General features: G+C 40.0%; 1 protein-coding gene across 4 annotated transcripts in view; it reads right to left on the bottom strand.

The window, feature by feature from the left end:
* The window catches only part of CALD1 (caldesmon 1), a 190,588-nt gene that overhangs the window by 120,794 nt on the left and 50,852 nt on the right, over positions 1 to 18,942 (bottom strand). For all 4 annotated transcript variants that reach the window (XM_054563956.1, XM_054563958.1, XM_054563960.1 and 1 more), the window contains exon 2: positions 4,658 to 4,751. The gene's annotated coding sequence lies outside the window, so the exon portion shown is untranslated. The remainder of the gene's footprint in view (positions 1 to 4,657; positions 4,752 to 18,942) is intronic.

The following is an 18,942-nucleotide window of genomic DNA, read 5'->3' as shown; positions in this document are numbered from 1 at the left end:
TCTAGTAAATGTCAATTTAAAAAAAATCTAGATTTAATTTGACATTAAGTTGGACCTGAGATACAGAGAATAGTGGGAGGGAAAATGTCTCAGATTTTTTGCCTCTGTGGATTGAGGGCTTGTCTACTTAATCCCATGGGAGGTCGGTCGCATGGCATAGTGCAAGACGTTCACAACTTTGTTCTGTTGAACATCCCAAAGCAGAGTCTGGAAGCAGTTGCATCCATGTTCTTGAACTGTACAAAGTTTTAGTACAGTTAGAACCTCAGGTAAGACTTTTGAGGACATGGGCAACGATGTGGGGATTGACTGCGGGAGCAGGGGGTGGGCTGGGCGGTGGAGGGCAAAGGGGGAAAAATTGGAACAACTACAATAGAATAACAATTAAAAGAAAGATTTGATAGTTTTGGTTGAAAGCTACATAGCACAATCATCCTGTTTCTCTTTACTGCATACTAACTCATGCTTATTGAAACTAAAGGCTCGAAAGTTCTAGACGAGAACTCTTGGTACCATTGTCTGTTTTTCTTCCTGCTGTCTGTGCCCTGTCTCGGAGTGTCTACCCCGCACAGACTCTTTCCACCAATCGCCGTACTAGGCAGGGATGTGTGCTTTCATGGAAGTGCTTCTGAGGGCCGGGTGTAACTCCCTATCTTGGAAAACACCATCATTTGGCCAAAGTTTAAATGTCTGAACATGGTGATGCTGGCATGTTCTCTCACCCTCTTTGATATGAAGGTTTCCAGAATGTTGGGAAACCAAGGGAATCTGTGTTCCTCATGTCCTCTCAGTCCCTAACCAAACTTGAACTCATTGTATGCTTTCTTCCTTAAGCTCCATGACAAGGACCAGAAAGCAGTCTCCTTGGGGCAAGACTCTTAGGGAAGGAGTAGATTCAAGACTTTCTCACATGTGAGCCTCGTTCTACAACCGCAACCAAAAATCTGTCGAAAGACTCTTAGTGTAAGAAAGACCCCTTTAGATCTTGCTATAACAAGTGTAGGCACACTTGAATTAAACAAGAGACCCAACACTTTGTCAAGGGTGTCCAGGGAGCCTTGTTCAGCAAAACTCAAGGAAAAAGGAAGAAAAAAAAACCCTCCTTCTCTTTCCACTCCATCTGGAGCTTCAAGTGACTCCAAAAATATTGGCCCACAGTGGTTATAAAGTCTCCTATTTATGCTGTTCTAAAACGAGGGCAAAGCCTGCACACAACTCAAAGCACTTCTTTTACGTGTTCTTGGGAAAATTATCTTTCCCTCCAAGTCCTTCAGCTGCTTGAAATTAATGAAACACAGTCGGGAGGCACCTCTGCTGGCCACTGGCCACCATTCATTTGGAACAGCTCACCTAGCCCATTCATAGACTGCAGAACTGTTTTCTCTTGACCTCTGCATTTCTCCTTTCTCCTTGCAGGTAAATAACAATGTGTATAAAAATCACTGACGCCAGTGTCATGGACATTTTGGGTAGCTATAAGAAAAGTGGCATCCTTTTTCCTGGCTACTTGAAGAACACCAAGAGGAAAGTATATAGGAAGGTACTTGAAGAAAGCTGGTATCTCTAAGTTCCTTTTTTAAAAAAATGGGTGGGGGTATGCAGAGAACAACGAGAAAGCTTCCAGACCTCTGATAGCCTTCTTTTGCTAATAATCAGACAATCCAAAGAAAGATCAAGGGTTTCTGCTAAAGAAAGAACTACAGAAGAGAGAAAAAGAAGGGAAAAAAAAGCAAGGAGGGGACTTAAAGGAAAAGAAATAAGGCCTTAGAAGATAAAAGAAACAAATACCTTTTCCCCTTTCCTTGCATCACAGTAAAGCAGGAAAAACCAGGGAAATTCAGCGCTGGGGTAACCATGACCCCATTAGAAATGGTATTTAGTGGTGGAGCCCAGGGAGGAGAAGCTTGTTGTGGTTGTCATGGCCCATCAACACTCACGAGCCCCCATTGTGGCCTTGCTGGGAAGCCCTAAGCTGTTTCCAAAGCTTCCTCTCAAGCACAGGTGGCATGGGGAGATCAGCAAAGAACGATTGACTAAGGAGGAAATTCAGGGAGCAAAAGAGGTACATTCCCCCCAAACTGGTCCCTCTGCTGTCCAGACAAGGCAATATCTATGGCACCTGACCCTGAAAAGAACCTGCCTTCTGCCTTTGTGGACAGTAAAGGTCTAATCCTGGGCCTCTCCTACTGTCCAGTCTGAGCAGTTCTGATTGGCTGATGAGGAAAATGGTCCCAAAGGAAGGTATTGACGTGTGGGACCCCTGGGCAGGTAGCTGGGGCATTAAACACATGTCCAAGAGTGGAGTTAGCTAGAAGGGAGCAAAGTTGGGTACGACGAGCTCCCCAGGAATGGTTTTGGGCACATCCCACAAAAGAAAGAAAAGAAGAAGGAATAAAATAAGAGCAAAGAAGCCCTGGCTGGGTGGCTCAGTTGGTTGGAGTGTTGTTCCATACACCATAAAGGTCATGGGTTCGATCCCTGCTCAGGGCGCATACCTAGCTTGTGGTTTGATCCCCACTTAGGGCGTATATGGGAGGCAATGGATCAATGTTTCTCTCTCAGATTGATGTTTCTCTCTCTCTCTCTCTCTCTCCCTTCTTCCCTCTCTAAAAATCAAGGAGCATGTCCTTGGAGGAAAATGAAAAAAAAAAGAAAAAAAGAAAAAAATAACCAAAGAAATAAGAGGAAAAAGAAATAGCTGGACGTACACATTAGCTAACATACATGTTCTTACAAACCCTCATTAGAAGTAGCATGGAGATTTCTTTCTCTTGGAAGGGTCTCTCTCCTGTTATTCAACAGGGGAGCTTGCTACATACGAGTTTTGGTGGCATTTTTAAACCATTGCTCCTCTCCCTCCACCCACTCTCTGTGTGGCCTCAGCCACTGTCATCGTTTTAGTTCCTGTGTAGAGGTTAGGGCTCTGAACATCTGTGTTTCTAGTTCTCACCTGAGCTTCAGGCTTGCATATCCCTATGCCCTAGACCTATGCCCTTGGATGCCCCACAGGCCATCAGACTCTGTAAGTCACAACAAAAACTCATCATCCTTCTTTTTGGTTTCCAAACAGCATTCTCAAGGGAGAGTGACCATATCCAGGGCAAACACATGCTATTTACTGCCTGTTTCCTACCTCTCTGAGGAAAGAGGTAATGCTCTGCCATCAATTAACCATTTTTCTTCAGACCCTCTCCAGCCTTGACCTTGACCTATTTCCACCTGTTGTGGGGGACAGAGGGTGGCAAACAAAGAGAAAGCACCACTAATAATCATCATTTAGAGGTAGTGTTAAAGCATTTAAATTGCAGATTCAGAGGCTTCATCTGATCTACTCATTTATTTATTTATTCAGTTGTTTAATAAATATTATGAAATACCTACTGTACCCCACCCCTTCTCTATTGCTGTGAGGGAGGTAGGAGGCAGACTCTTCAATTTCAAAAATTATGAAATGCCATAGGGAAATGAGAGCTGCACACACAAAGGACTATAATAAGCTGTAGGAAAAAAAATAACAAGAGTGATATAAATGTTAAGGGAGTTCTGAAGAGAGATTTAGAGATGTCCACGTGCAATAAGCTAAACATCAGCATGCTAGAGAATAAATGATGGTGGGGTGTTAGGGACTGAATTGTGTTCCCCTAGGTCCATATGTTGAAGTCCTAATCCCCAGCACCTCAGAACGTGACTGTATTTGGAGATCAGGTCTCTAAAGAAGTGACTAAGTTACAATGAGGTCATTCGGGTGGGCCCTGACCTGATAAGACTGGCTTCCTTCTATGAAGAGGAAATTCGGGCACACATCCACACACACACACACACACACAGAGGCGCCAGACACATGCATGCAGTGGGACGGTCACGTGAAGGCACAGGGAGAAGACTGTCACCTCTAAGTCAGGAGAGAGCCCTCAGAAGAAACCAAACCTGCTGACATCTTGATTTGGACTTTTAGTTGCCAGAACTCTGAGAAAATAAATCTTTGTTGTTTCAGCCACCCAGTCTGTGGTATTTTGCTGTGGTAGCCACAGCAAACTAATACAGGGTGTAACTGAGAGAGTCCTGAAACAATAATTGCCTGAGAGCCGTGCTAAATTCCTGAACAACTGTTCCTCCTATGGGTGCCAACTTGGGGAAAAACGCAAACAAGTGAAGTTTTCTTTGTTTTCTCCATCCCCTTCCTTTCCAATTCCCTCTTCCTGTTTTCCAGGAAGACCCCCCGCTGGTAGAAGTTCTGCCCCAGCTGAGGAGAGTTTGTTGAAAGTGGGGGCGCTTAACACTCCTGATGTCACAGTGTTCGTGCTAAGTGGGCTGATTATCCCCAGCCCCATGATCAACTCATCTTCTCTACACTGCCTCAGGCCATCAGCAGTCTTTGCCGGAAGTGAGGACTTCATTACGGAAAGGGAGCTCTTTTGCTTAAGATATTATATATGCAAGAAAAATAAAAAAAAATAAAGCAAAAAATCATATTACAAAACAATTCCTTCCGAACTTGCTAGATTGCCTGGTAAGTGACCGATGAGGGGCAGAGCAGAAAACTTGGCATCTCACAATTCACCTTTAGGTGCAAGAGTTTAGGAAATCAGGCTGAGAAGCCATAGAATTGCTGAGGAAAGAGTCCCTCTTCCTGTCAAGTCACATAGACTCTACTCACAGGTAAGCAATCAGATATCCACGTCTGAGCCGTCTGGTTGACCACCAATCCCTGTGGAATTCAACTGGATGACCTTGGAATGTTTTAATGATACCTGGCATGAAAGGAAAATGGAAACATAATTAAGCAGAAGGAATTTTTGTTACTGTAGACCAAATATTATAAAATATTATTTTTATTTTATTTTAGGTCCTATTATTAGTTAGGTCCTATTATTAGTTAGGTCCTATTATTAGTTAGGCCCTTAAAGGGGAAATGAGGCATAGATATAAATATATATTGTGTATTTTAAAGAAAATAAATACAATTATTACAGAATCAACCTCTAAATTATTCTAAATGGGGTAGAGGAGGTGGTACAATTGATACGAAACAGGGAGTATGACATATGTCAACAAAGACCTTAGGACACAGGGAAGAACATCCCCTTTCTAAGCCCAACCCTTAAGCCTTCTAAGCTTCAGTCTCTCAAAGACCCTTCACTTCTTCCAAGGTCTTCTGCTGTTGATGGTTAGGAACTTGACCAGTCAGTAGAAAAGGAAGTGCTGGAGAATTGCAAATAATCATAGAACTGTGCTAGTAGATAATCTAGAGTTAACGCTCTTGCACTTGAAACACAGCAATAAATATTAAACACCGGACCAAAATAATAATAATAACTGTGACTACAAATCACCATCATACCTCTAAACCTGCCCCAAAGTGATACAACAAGGGATGCTAACGAGTATGAGTATGGGCACTGAGACTTTGGCCTTTTAATCCTTGGCTTTCATTTAGTAGAACAATGTGGGTCCCAAAAGGACCTTAAGAACATACCTTGCTTTCCCCCATCCCTCCCTCTGCCAAGGTCAAGGGATTGGTTTGAAAGAGCACTGCTAGAAATTGGTCCTGGAGTCCTAGATTCTCATTTCAGGTTTTACAGGTAAAAACCAAACAAACCAAATCAAACCTGGTGTGTTGCCTATGGTTTGTGTGGATCTGAGGAAGGCTCGTTTGTAAACTAGGAATCGGGGCTTCTCAACTAGTCAGCAAAACCAGGTGCCACCCATGTCCTTATTCTAACAGTCACTTGAGGCTGCCTTTAGAGCTGCCTCCCATGGACAGCCACCACTTCTCCCTGCTCGGCACAAACGCACGCATCCAGTACTGCCCTGACGATCCCTCTGAAGTGCTTGCTCAGCATACAAGGGATGTGGGCCCTGCCTTCAAGGAGCCTAAAATCTACTTAGAGTGAGAAAACCTATCATTACACCTCTAGGTTACAAAGTCAGGAAGGGGCAGGAGCTCCAAATCCCATTGAAATCCCTTTTCTTCTTCTGTGGGCCAAATTTTGAAGGCCCTTTCTATAAACCTGAGGGAAGAGGACAAGAAAACCCGTGAGCCATCTCCGAACGCAAAGCTTGCCTGAACCTGCTTCACAGTCTGGTCCCTTACATCTCTGAGCCCCCTGCCAGTGCTCAGCAGGGTGTTACGAAATGAACAATGAGTGAATGAGTAAACAGAAATCCAGAATGAGTTTCAGGGAAGTTTGTGAATTCCCCGAAATGGTGGGCCAAATTTTGTGTCTTTTAGCTTCCATGAGCTTTTACTGATTTCCCAAAGCAATCTCGTCTCCCTCTCTCTCCCCTCCCCCTTGCTAAGTGATTTGCAAGGTACTAGAGGATGGAATTTAGATGAGGACAAATTATAAAGTGTGTTCCTAGGTGTGAGTTTATAAACAAATGTGGATCGAGTGCCCTCCATGTGCCAGGAACAGGATGGATGTACAAGAATGAGCAAATAGCCTTGCACTTGGCCTCATGGCGCTTATGTTGTACCGTCACCCTAAAACGGGGATTCTCAAACTGGCTGCATCTCAGAGTCTTCTGGGGATATTTATTTTAAAAAAAGAAAAATCATAGAGGATACACCTCAGAGGTGCCCAGGAATTTTTGCATTAAAAACAATTCCCTGAGTGGGGTAGGCAGAGACAACTGTATTTGAAAAAAATAAATTAATTAATTTAAAAAAAAGAAATAGAAAAAAAAACAAAACAATTCCCTGCAAGCAAATGCTGGTGTAGATTATAGGACCCCTCCCCCACCACCACCACTAGGCCTCCCATCCTTGGCCCTCAGACTTTAGTGAAGGCACAGGAGGCTTGAAGAAAGAAAGTACGAAGTTACTTGCCTGGATTGTAAAGGAACAGACTGAGACATTTAAATTTATAAAGAAAAATATTCACGGTACCTTCCCCAAACCCTCTGGCAAGGTCAGTATTTATTTGCCTAATTTCCCTTTCCCTGCTTCCTATTCCCACAGTATTTTTATTTTAAAATTTGGGGATGAATACAAAAAGAAAATAGAAGAAAATACTATCAGTGGAAAGATTTTTTTGGTCTGTAGAGCCTATGTATAGTTCTTGTTAACTATCTTGTTAGTGAGACAAAGTTAGAAAGGCTTTTAAGAGAAACCATAAAATGAATGGCAAAGTGGCTAAAGATGGAGTTTCCCCTCAGATACATTTTTCTTTCTATTTTCAGATCTAGGATCAAAGGGCCAGAAAGGTGATAAAACTCTCGCACCTTGTTTTAAGATCGTTCTCTACTGTCAGTTACCTTGGAACTTCACCCAGAAGCCTGGGTGAACCTTTTCTACACACTGATCCTTTAAGCCACAGCTCTCCATTCACTGTCCAATGCACTGTCATGGAAAAGCCAGGAAAGGAAGACGGGACAGGGGAGAGAGAGAATGCTCCTTCCCTCCACGGCCTCCTTCCCAGCCAGTGGCAAAGAGCCAGCTGCTCTTCATTGCTCCTTTGATGGAACCGGCAGCTCGTGGGGAAGTTCATTCACTATGGGAGAATCAAGGTGTGATAAAAGGAAAGAAGGATTCTCTCTCCTCCCAATTAGATTCTTAGTGGTCCAAGAACAGCGATGTTCTTGAAACCCTCGGGATGCCTCTAGTCAAAGCCATTCAGTAGCACAGGCAACAGAAAGGAGCTCCCTGCTGACCCACCAATGGAAAACCATGGCTAACACATATTTGCAAAAAGTGTTTAAAATTCTACTTTCAAAATCTTACTACTAGCGTTCACAGAGAGATGCCATTTTCCAAATGGATACCAAGGGGTTGGGTGAAGGAGAAGATCTCGAATAATAATTTATTATAAGAGGGAGTTATCATAAAGATTGATTTGGGGACACTTTATAAAAATGAATAACTTTGCATAGCCAACAAGAAAAACCTGGTTTTAATTCATTAAAAAATTTACCTTATGTGATTGAATTAGGGCCCTCTGATTTCAACTTTAATATTTATATAACCTGACCATGACTCCTTTATAATAATATGCTCTGCTTTAACTATGGGAATAACGACTGCGCATTAAGGGTTTTTAGTGCCAGCTCCTGTTCTAAGCATGTTGCACATATCTATCTCATTTGATCACTATAGCAGCCTAGTGAGATACACATTTTTATCTTAGGAGAAGCACCGAGAAGTTCATTGTATTTAAGTCCTTTGCTTACTTCAGCTAGTTAGTAAGTAATGAACTCAGGGGCTGACGCAGCCCAACAGGTGTATTGGAAGAATATGTGCCCACGCTCACCTATTCATCGAGTGAGCACTCTAAGCCAAAATGGGACGCACCATGATGAGCAAGGACCCTGCCTTCACAGAACTTAGCATTGTGGTGGGGCACAGACAACACACGTGTTCCTATAGTGAGTCAATACAACAGCGTGTTGTGATAGAGGGCAAGTGGAGCCTGGATAGTGAGGGGTGCTCTCTCTAAGAAGAGACGCCTAGGCTGGAAGTACATTTCTCAGAAGGAGCAACCCAAGAGAAGATCCAGGGAAAGGCTGTTCCATGAGGCTTTTATGAGAAGACTGTGTGTTCTGTGATCATGAAGCTCTTCCAAGTTATTTGGTCCATATGGGATTCACACTGATTTGTCCTTCAGTAGAATACACAATGCTAAAAGATGTGCTAAACAAAGAGGCTCACCAAGAAAAAAATCCTCAAAATACTGCCTTTGCTAGAAAAATAGTGGTGATGGTGATCTGTCCCTACTCACAGGGGACTGTGCCAGGGAGGCAGGTGGCCACCGGTGCCTCCAGTGCCCAGCACGGCAGCGGTCCCCCTGGGCCCCCTTTCACTTGGTAAACTTGAAGAGAGCTGTTCTCTGTGGGTTTACGTGAGCTCCTTTCTGTCTTACGCATTGGAGGATAAGGCAGAATATTTCTTAATAATAGAAGAAAGGAAAGCTACAGGACATATCCTTGGAATGGGAAAGGAATGGTAAGTAGCTGTTTCAGTCTTAGTTGGCAGGAAGTCACATAATTTGTGTGGATAGAAATTAAAATAAAATATTTAAAAATAGATCTATGGGTTTTACAATGAGCCAGTAACAATAAAACATTAATAATTGTCTCTTGAGAATTGTCTCTGTTTTACATTTATAGTTGAATATGTGAGCAAGAAGTATTTTAGAAGGGAAGAAATATGTGATCTTAGAGGATTTGGGTCACTTAAATATATACTAATGAGTGAATTGACCTTGACCAAGTCACTTCGCCACTCTTGGCCCCTCAATTCTTTTATCTGGAACATGAAGCATTTGGAATAGATTCTTAAGAGCTCTCCAACTCAAATGGTTTGTGTATAATTCTATGAATTTTTTTAAAAGATTTTATTTATTTATTTTTAGACAGAGAAGAAGAGAGGAAGAAAGAGAGGAAGAGAAACATCAATCCATGGTTGCCTCTTGCATGCCCCTTACTGGGGACCTGGCCCCAAATCCAGGCATGTGCCCTGACTGGGAATTGAACCGGTGATCCTTTAGTTCACAGGCTGGCACTCAATCCACTGAGCCACACCAGTCAGGGCTAATTCTATGAATTTTTAAGAAAAAAAAAGTATTGTGTATGCCTTATCACAGTTGTAAATAAAACAAGTTCAATCAAGTTCACCCTTTCCAGTGTCTAGCATGATGGGACCACCTACTCCTACCCTTCTTTCATCTTTTCTAAGAGAGGAGTGTACTCTGTAGCTCCAAGAGAAATGATAATATATTACATAGTAATATCTGTAAGTTATTGAATGCCTACAATGCGCAAGATACTTGATCCGTAACCTCATTTAATTTTAAAAAAAAACCAAACCTATAAAACCAGTTGTTTTTATTGTCCCCATTTGAAGAAAGGAAACAGATTCAGATTCCCTGTCACATGATTAATAAGTAGCAGAGTCGGAACTGGAATCCAATTGCTTGACTCCAAAACTCTTTCTGTGATAGAACATTTGGAGTAGCCACGGCTGCCAACAATGACATTTCTTTGATCCTTTGAGAGCCATACCAAAGAAAAAGTTTTGGAAGAGGGCTTGCATGAGCCTGTTTAATGTAGATAGACTGACTTAGGTGTTTGCCTATAATGTAATGCTCTCACTGAGAACAACTAGAAAATCTGCATAAAATTCCCAAAAACCCAACTCTGAAGGCATCAGAGAGCTGCTAGAGTAACCGAGCTTTGAGGGGCTGACATGTGGAGAGAAAAAAAGGCCTAGAAAAGTGACCTCACTTTCAGTAACTTCTCCCTCAAGGCGACTGCTGAATCCTTAAAATACAAAGTACAAGAGGATAAAAGAGAATAAGAAGCAAGGAGAAAGTTTATGAAACACATAGGAGAGTTTTCAACATCTCTTGCAGCTGACTAGGAAAAACTTGAAGTTCAAGGAGGAAGAACCATTTTGTAATTGATAGAGATGTTTTATCTAATTGTAGTGGTAGTCATTCAACTGTATGCATTTGTCAAAACTTTCAGAAATGTACACTAAAAAGAGTACATTTTAGTCTTTGTAAATTATACTTTGATTAAAAAGTAGAAACAAGAAAAAAAGAAGAAGAATGTGTCTTGGGATATAATCTCAGATAGGACCCTTGCAGAGTTCATCCATGGGAAGGATAAACATCCATGATCTTTAGCAAACTAAAGACCATGGCTTCATACAAAAAAATTGATATGTTTTGTAGGGAAATTTAGGGGTGCTAGTAAAATTAAATATGTATATTACAGTCTATAATCCAGTTTAATTTTTAGGAATATATTACAAAAATAACCCTGCCAAAGATACATAAAATGACACAATCAAGGATACTCATTACAGCGAAGAATTGGGGAAAAATCTTATATGATAAATACATGGTAAAATGAACATATGGTATATGTAGATAAAACTGAACTAGTTCACCAAATTTTGTGTTTTAAATTCAATCTTACATCTTAAGGCAGAACAGAATCTTAAAACACAATGTTTAGTAAGAAGAAAAAAGAAAAGGAAAAGAAACAGAATGAGATGTACATCATAATGTTGTCCTGAAATGTAAAACACACAAAGTAGTAATATAATGTTCCAATCATGAATATGTATATGTGTGTGTGTATAAATAAAGAAATTAAAGGGGTAAGAATGGCAGATGAGCTTTAACTCACAGTAACCTTAGTTTAACTAAAGTGAACTTCCCAACTCTACTAAACTACAGGAAGATAGGGTAAGCTTACTGGAGGAAAGTAGTATCATCCAGCACGTCAAGTGAATATCGATATGGAAAAAAGGAAAACCAAACCTTAACTTATATTTAACACCATACCCCCAACCCCCCTAACTTGCTTGTAGATCTAAATGTGAAGACTTATACACTAGAGATTTTAGGATAAAGTAAAAGATATCTCTATGATCTTGGAATAGGCAAAGATTTTGTACACAGGACATAAAAACCACTAAACGTGGAGGAATAAAATTAATAAATTGTACTGCATTAAAATTAAGAACAGTAAAGTGAAAAGGTAAGCCACAGATTGAGAAAAAAAATATTAGCAGTGTCTGGCAAAGAACTGGTATCCAGAATATATAAAGGATTTCCACAAATCAGTAATGAATAGACAGATGACCCAGTGGCAGAAAGGGTAGACTTCAATAAGCACATCACAAAAGAGGATATTAATGTGGCCAATAAGCATGTGAAAAGTGCTCATTCTCATTAATCATTAGAAAAACTCAAATTTAAACTACGCACCACTAGAATACCTAAAAATTTAAACGACTGACCATTCAAAATGTTGGTGAGCAATGGGAACTCGCATGCACTGCTGAGCAAATGCAAATTGGTACAATCACTTAAGAAATATGTTTGGCACTATCTGCTAGTGAAACTGAGTATTTGTATAACCTGTGCCCCCGGAAATTTTACTCCTAAGTAAATACACAACAAAAATCCATGCATATATTCACCAAATATCATGAACTAGAATGCTCATAGCCAGCACTACTCATAATAGCCATACACTGGAAATCACCCCCAGTATTTATCAATAGTAAAATGCATGAATTATGGCAGGCAAACAGTGAAATACTGTATAGCAATTACAATGATCGAAGTATTGCTCGGTCAACAAATCTCAGAAACGTAACGTTAAATAGCAGAAGCCTCTCAGGCACTCACGAACACGCACACGCATTATAGGATTCCATTAGTATGACGTTTGAAAGCAAGAAAAAACTAAAAGCTGGTATTAGAAATCAGAATAATGGTTATCCTGGGGCTGAGGGAGGAGGGAGGGGATCTGGTCTGAAAGGGGGCGGGGCTTCGGGTGTTAATACTGTTCTGTTCCTTTGATCTCGGTGCTGACTACCTCACCGCGTTCTTTTCGGGAACACTCGTCGTGCGGTAAAATTAGGCTCTGTACACTCTTCTCTGATTTTACATTGATAAAAAGCACTGTTTTTATAACAGGTGAAGAGAAAAAGATAAATCTGCAGTCTGGAAAGGTGACAAGGGAATTTATGAGCTCAAAATATATAAAATCATAAAAGTTCAATATCTATGGTCATATATTATATCAGAAGGAAAATCAAATCATTAAAAAAAGAGAAACAATGAGAGAAAACAATAAGGTAAGACAAATCAATGTACTCTGCAGGGGGAACACTGTAGTCGGGAAGGCTGGGATCAATTTGGCCAGTTATTTCTAAATTAAAAGTCAACACTAGATTATTTACCAATGACTTAGTGAACTTTCCATGTATGTATTTTGACTTACCGTATCTTAGAAGGGAAATATTGAATGTTTTTGCAAGTGGCCCATACTTAAGCAATTCAAATACGGGACTACTTAGCCTCTTACGGTGGTGGGAACCCTCACAGCACAGGCGGCGCCTTGCCTGCTCCCCGCCCTTGTCCTGCCTCTCCTCCCACCACCAAAACCTGTCCCCAGTGGCTCACACGTGCACCAAGTCCTTGTGCAGGTTTGCTCTTTACTTGTTTAAACTGAATATTTCCATGTAGATTTTTGCTTGTGTATCCCGAGTGACATTTGGCCATCGTATGCTTATATTTTAGGGTAAATTTTTCTGTGTATGGGAGAATCTCTTGATTTTCATGGGCTACATTTTTCATGTGATTATGGAATTATGTATATGGATATACAGATACTTGTGTAGGTTAGTAGATGAGAGGAACAAGGTGTATTAATAAGACACTATGTTAGGAATTTGTCTATCAAACAGATTAAACAAAGGAAAGGACTATAGGAACTGTTCTTATAATTCAAGAAAAAGTCAGTTATTCAACAAAAGGAAAAATTCTCTTGGGATTCTGCAGCGAACAGACTCATTGGCTTGCTGACCAAACTTTAAACCACCCAGTTGGGTCGGACATTGGTCCTTCGCTCGAAAGCAGCATCGAATTGTGAAGTAGACAGGCTGTGGGTTCATGATAGAGGTATGACCTTAGGGAGGCTCTCTGTTGGCTATCAGTCACTTATTTTAAAATGAGGATAATACTAACTGCCTTGAGGGGCTTTTCCTCCTCTGTGCCCCCACAGTATTTTGTTAATGCCTTTATGGTGGCATTGCCACACTGAACTCTCATTGCATGAGAATGGGATTCTTGATAGCAAGGACATAGTCTTCTCGATAACCTACGTATGTAGCATATCCCATGGCATGTAACATATGCTCCATAAAAGTTTGTTAGGTGAATGAATGAATGAATGAACAAATGAATGAATTACATAAAAAGTGCCTATTATTGAAGCTAGAATGCTAAAAGCCTCCTTTCTTGTTATTTTGAATCTGGAAAGCAGAATGAATCAACTTGTAGCTCATTTCTATCCCTTAGGTGGCCAGGACTAGCAAAGGAAGCCAGGGAGATTTTGCTGAATTTCCCTTGAAATTTCATGGAATGCAGAGGGTATTGCTTAGATGTATATTCTCAGCAGAGCCATTTTGTACTATTATGAAGAAGAAAAATGTTTCCTTATTGGAACAGAACAAGATCACATAATAGTACAAAGAAAGGGTTTTTATGTCTTAAAATGAGTGTCTATTTGCTGTCACCTTTCCTATGTTTTTCTTGGACGTTTTTTGAATTAAGAATAATCCACGATGCTATTTGCACCAGCCAAGATCTTTTGATTGTTAGTAGAATAATGGGAGTGGATTTTTACAGGCAAGATAATTTCTGATTGGAGAAATGTATCCACAGCAGGGTGAAAGTCAGATGTTTATTTTTAAGTTTTATGAAAAGTGCTCTACGTGTCTAAAGCAAATAGGAGAAAGTCATTTGTGGCATTATGAAATTTCTGGACTTCTCATGGGAAAGTGGCTGATGTCAGGGTTTGATAAGCTTCCTGTTGCTACAAACACCTAAGACGCTTGCTCCTGAGAAAAATGTAATCATTCCTACAGAATCATGGAAGCTGCAATTTGGTTTAACTATCATATGTCAGCAAAGACCTAGGGATGATGTTAAAAAGTCCAAAGACTGTAGAGAGATCGTAGTAGCTATTTCTGTTATCACCATTACCACACCGCTGCCGTTATCATTATGAACGAGCACTGATGTTCACTGTACTATTTGTAAAGCACTATGTCAAATGCTTAAGTACCAATGAGTGATAAGGAGAGCATACTTAATTTTCATAAATATTACATTTTCCAATGGATACCATGTTCCTGGCACTTTCCTGCCTATGTGTCTATGTATGGCTTCTTTATTTTTTCTTGAGTAGATGCTATTTATCACGTATTTTTTTAAGTAACGGTGTCATTAAAACACAGTCCACATACCATACAATTCACCCATGTAAAGTGTGTGATTCAATTGTTTTTATATATTCAGAGTTGTGCAACCGTCACCATAATCAATTTTAGAACATTTTAGTCATTGAAAAAAACCTTTAGCTATCACCCTCTTATATCTGCTAATCTATATTCTGTCTCTATAGAGTTTCCTCTTCTAGACATTCCATATGAATAGAATCATATAACACGTAGTCTTTTGGAAATAAACTATTTCACTTAGTGCAAAGTTTTCAAGGTTCATTCCCGTGGTAGTATGTATCAGTACTTCATTCCTTTTTATGGTCAAACAGTATTACATTGTATGGATACATCGTATTTTGTTTATCTGTGATGGACATTTGGGTTGTTTCCATCTTTTGGTTATTATGCATAATGTTGCTATAAACATTTGTGTACAAGTTTTTGTAGAGACATATGTTTTCATTTCTCTTGGGCACATAGCTGGGAGTGGAACTTTATGGCCATGGGGCAATTCTATGCTTAATTGTTGGAGGGACTGTGGGACATTTTTTCAAAGTGGCTGTACCAATTTATATTCCCACAAGCAGTGTGCGAGGTTTCTGGTTTTCCTACATCTTTGAGATGCAAGATGAGTAAGTTGGAGAGATCTACTACACAGCACAACGTTAGGCATATAAAATATTTTAACAATTGTTAGTTTAACTAATTGAATTCCATTAATTCCAGTATACTTAATTTATCAACAATTCTATCAATGAAGTAGGGACACAGGAATTTTTCATATTTACAAAGAAGCAATGTCCTAATAATTCAGTCCTTTCTGGTTGAGACTATAGGTCATCAAAGTAATTGAATTATTTTTTTCAGTTCTGTCAACTCAGTGGAAAACCTAAGCAAACTTTATTGATTTAGTGAATTGATTTTCATATTCTTGGTATATAATATGTACTTGTTTGTTTAAAGCATTCTTTACACTCCTTCTAGTGTTAGTTTTGACTCGCAATTGAAATTTAACTACCCAAGGACAGAGCTGTATATTTGTTTTATGGCCAGTTGCTTAAGATGAGCAAAAACACAAAGCCAAGTAACACCCAAAGTGGAATGATCCTGTTGCTCTTCTCTGCCTTCTAACCAGCCAGCACTGCCCGCCCCTCCTCCACCCAAGGTTGCGATCCAGAGCCCTGAGCTTGGTCACTGTGAGGCACAAAACTCTGACAGAGCACGCTGGTAGGACTGGGGCTCAGGTCAGAACCTAGAATCAATCGCCTTGCCCAACCCAGGTAACAAAAGGCAAAACCATCAGGGCGTGTAGCTCTGAAAAAATTCACTGTTTGATGTCATCCCTCAGCATCTGAAAGAAAAGCCCGCCCCTGCGCTCTCTATTTCTACTTCCAAGGGAAAGAGTAGCCAATGAGCCAGTGAAGGGTGTAACTCCATGGACGAGATACAGAGGACTTTGCTCTAGAAAACTGGTATATCATCACACTCACTGTCTGTTTATCATCACCCAGCTATTGGTCTGTTATTGTCTTGGAAACTGTGGACATCAGCAAGCACAGCAAAATAACAATGCACAGGGGACCCTTTTGCACACAGGGCCCTGGGAAGGGCCAGTGGAATTCCTCTGATCAGTCTCCTTTTGACTTTTTCCCATAGCTTCTGGTCCCGCACTGAAATGTCTGGAATGTCTGGTAGGGACAAAGTGGGCTGGTCACAGGGCAATTATGCGCCTGTTGTCAATGAGATCAGCCATTTGTGGACTGATTTCCAAGGAACTCGTGGTATCACGAATGGGTTAAGAATACAAATACATAGCACTTTTACAGTAAACAAAGGTTTCACATCCCTTTTCTCAAGTGATTTTTGTGGTAACCCTGGAGGTCAGTAAGACAAATATTATCGGCAACATTTTACAAACAGGGCCTAGAGAGGCCTAGAAAGGTTAAATCGTTGACTCAAGGTCTCTCAGCTAGTGGTGGGTAGATCCGGATCCCCAAATCTGTTTTCTTGGCCGAACACCATTCTGTCTCTGTTTAGTTATTTGAGAACCAAGTCCATTTAGCAGGAGCTAGTTATTTTTATTTTAAGACAAATCAATCACTACACTTCTTCGTGGAAATCAGAGCAATCCACTGCTTGATCCCCAACTGCTATCATGGGCTAAAAATTTTCAAAATAGCAACCTTGAGATTTGATTCTTCATAGCCTTTGGATTTAGACTGTCTTCGCAGTAATCACAGAGGGGAGAGTCTAACAAATAATAAATACTCAGGCAACTGTCCTAACCTCACAGAACTTGATCAAAATTGATCTGTCAAGGAATGGTGGCTCACCGCCGTCGCTTTCCACAGTGTCAATCACAGCATTATTACCAGTGATATGCATCATCAGAAATTTGAGGTTCCACACGGTTTACTTTTTAAAACGTTAGGAAGGATTCAAGATTATTCCTATAAACTTGACTCTCACGCAATTCCATTCTTTAATTTTTCTTGAGTGGAAGAAAAAGGCCTACCCAGGTATGTCCTGGTGAGTGGATCTTTCCTATGAATACCACTTGTCACATTGATCACATGGAGAAAAAAATTTTGAGATTTGCTTTTCTATTATTCCAATCTCATGAGACAAAATGTCAATCCCAGTTTGGGATTCTATTTCCAGTTATTAAATGGAAGTTGCTAAGGTTACCACAGGCATGAAGAAGGACAAGACCTCTGCCCTCACATAGCTAACTCCTTAGGGGGAAGATAAATATTAAACTATTTACGTCTCATTTACTTCTTTTCTTTTTTTTTTTTACCTGAGTTACTTTTTTTTTAATGTGGTAAGAACACTTAACATGTATCCTTTTAATGTTTTATTCACTTCTATGTTCCTAATGTCTCACATAGTGCTGAGCACATTAGTTTCTCAATAAATATGTGCTAAATGAATAAATAAATGAGGTTCCCAGGTGTTCGAACTTTTTTATTTCTAAATCTTGATTCATTATCCAGTGTCATTCTTCCCAGAACCAGGCTGAAAGCAGACACAAGATGGGTAATCAGAATCTCACCGAAGGCTGGTACTGACATTTTACCTGGCAATTATATTAGAAGGTTGATAGTAATGCAGACAACATCTCATCTTCAATCTGTTGTGGCCACAAACTTAAACCCAGGCTACTGTTTTTTTTTTAAAGTGTACCATTAACCAAATGGAGGATGGAGTGAAGATACAGATGAGTCAATGAAACCCATGTCCACATTAATAAAATATTTCAAATGGAACATCCCATAATAAATAAGGATAGCATTTTTTTAAGACATAGCAATGTCTCTATTCATATGCCAACAAAAATACCAACAGAAGCCTCATCATGTTCAACATTTATAGCTGAGTTGATTGAATTAAGTGAAAAAGATAAATTAGTTTAATAAAACTTTTGGAGCAATTGTCTCCAAATAATTATTGGGCAGCTAGCTCTGTCTCTTTTTGAAATGACAACTCTGGCATTATGAAGGTACAATGACAGGCTGAATAGAGCTGCCATTCATCACTGTAAAACATATTTTGCAGCTTCATAAGGAAAAGCTCTAAGATAAACTTTCCAGACATGACAACAATTTTGTATGTTTGAAACATAAAAATGCGATTGTGGCAAATGACCGTGAAAGAATGAAAAACAAATGACTGTGAATAACTTGAAACATTTAAGCTTACATACAAATGCCATCCCAGAACCCTGACTAGAACTACAAATACATAATGTGATGAACACTGGGAGAACGAGAGAGGGAAATGTTACATTTAGCCAGGATTAAATGGTATCGGGGCTGTACAGATACTTCAATTATTTGGGGAGTGTTTTATTTCTCTCTCTCACTCGCTCTGAGCCCTTTCATTTCCAGACATGGAGCAAAAGGAGAAACTCAGGGGTGAAAATCCAAACTGTCCTTATTATGGCTTCAGGCTCTTTAAACCCAAAGGAGTCCAATTCAGGAGTGCAGGCACTTAACTGTGAGCTCCCTGAGCGAGCAATCCCATTTTTATACAGTTTTATATCCCCAAGCCAAGTGACCATGCTTATTGATTGAGTGAAACAGTGATGGTTTTCAAGGCTACTTTTGTTTGTATTTTACCCTACTGCAAAAGATCCCAAATCATCAAATCTGTAAAGTCGGACCTATCTCTGAATGCTATATAGATATACCTCT

This window comes from Pteronotus mesoamericanus, unplaced genomic scaffold (genome assembly GCF_021234165.1).
Source record: "Pteronotus mesoamericanus isolate MK-2021 breed Mesoamerican mustached bat unplaced genomic scaffold, CSHL_Meso_final scaffold_85, whole genome shotgun sequence".
NCBI classification, from domain to species: Eukaryota; Metazoa; Chordata; class Mammalia; order Chiroptera; family Mormoopidae; genus Pteronotus; species Pteronotus mesoamericanus.
Note: the sequence above shows the minus strand (reverse complement) of the source record. Positions and strands in the feature narration are given on the sequence as shown.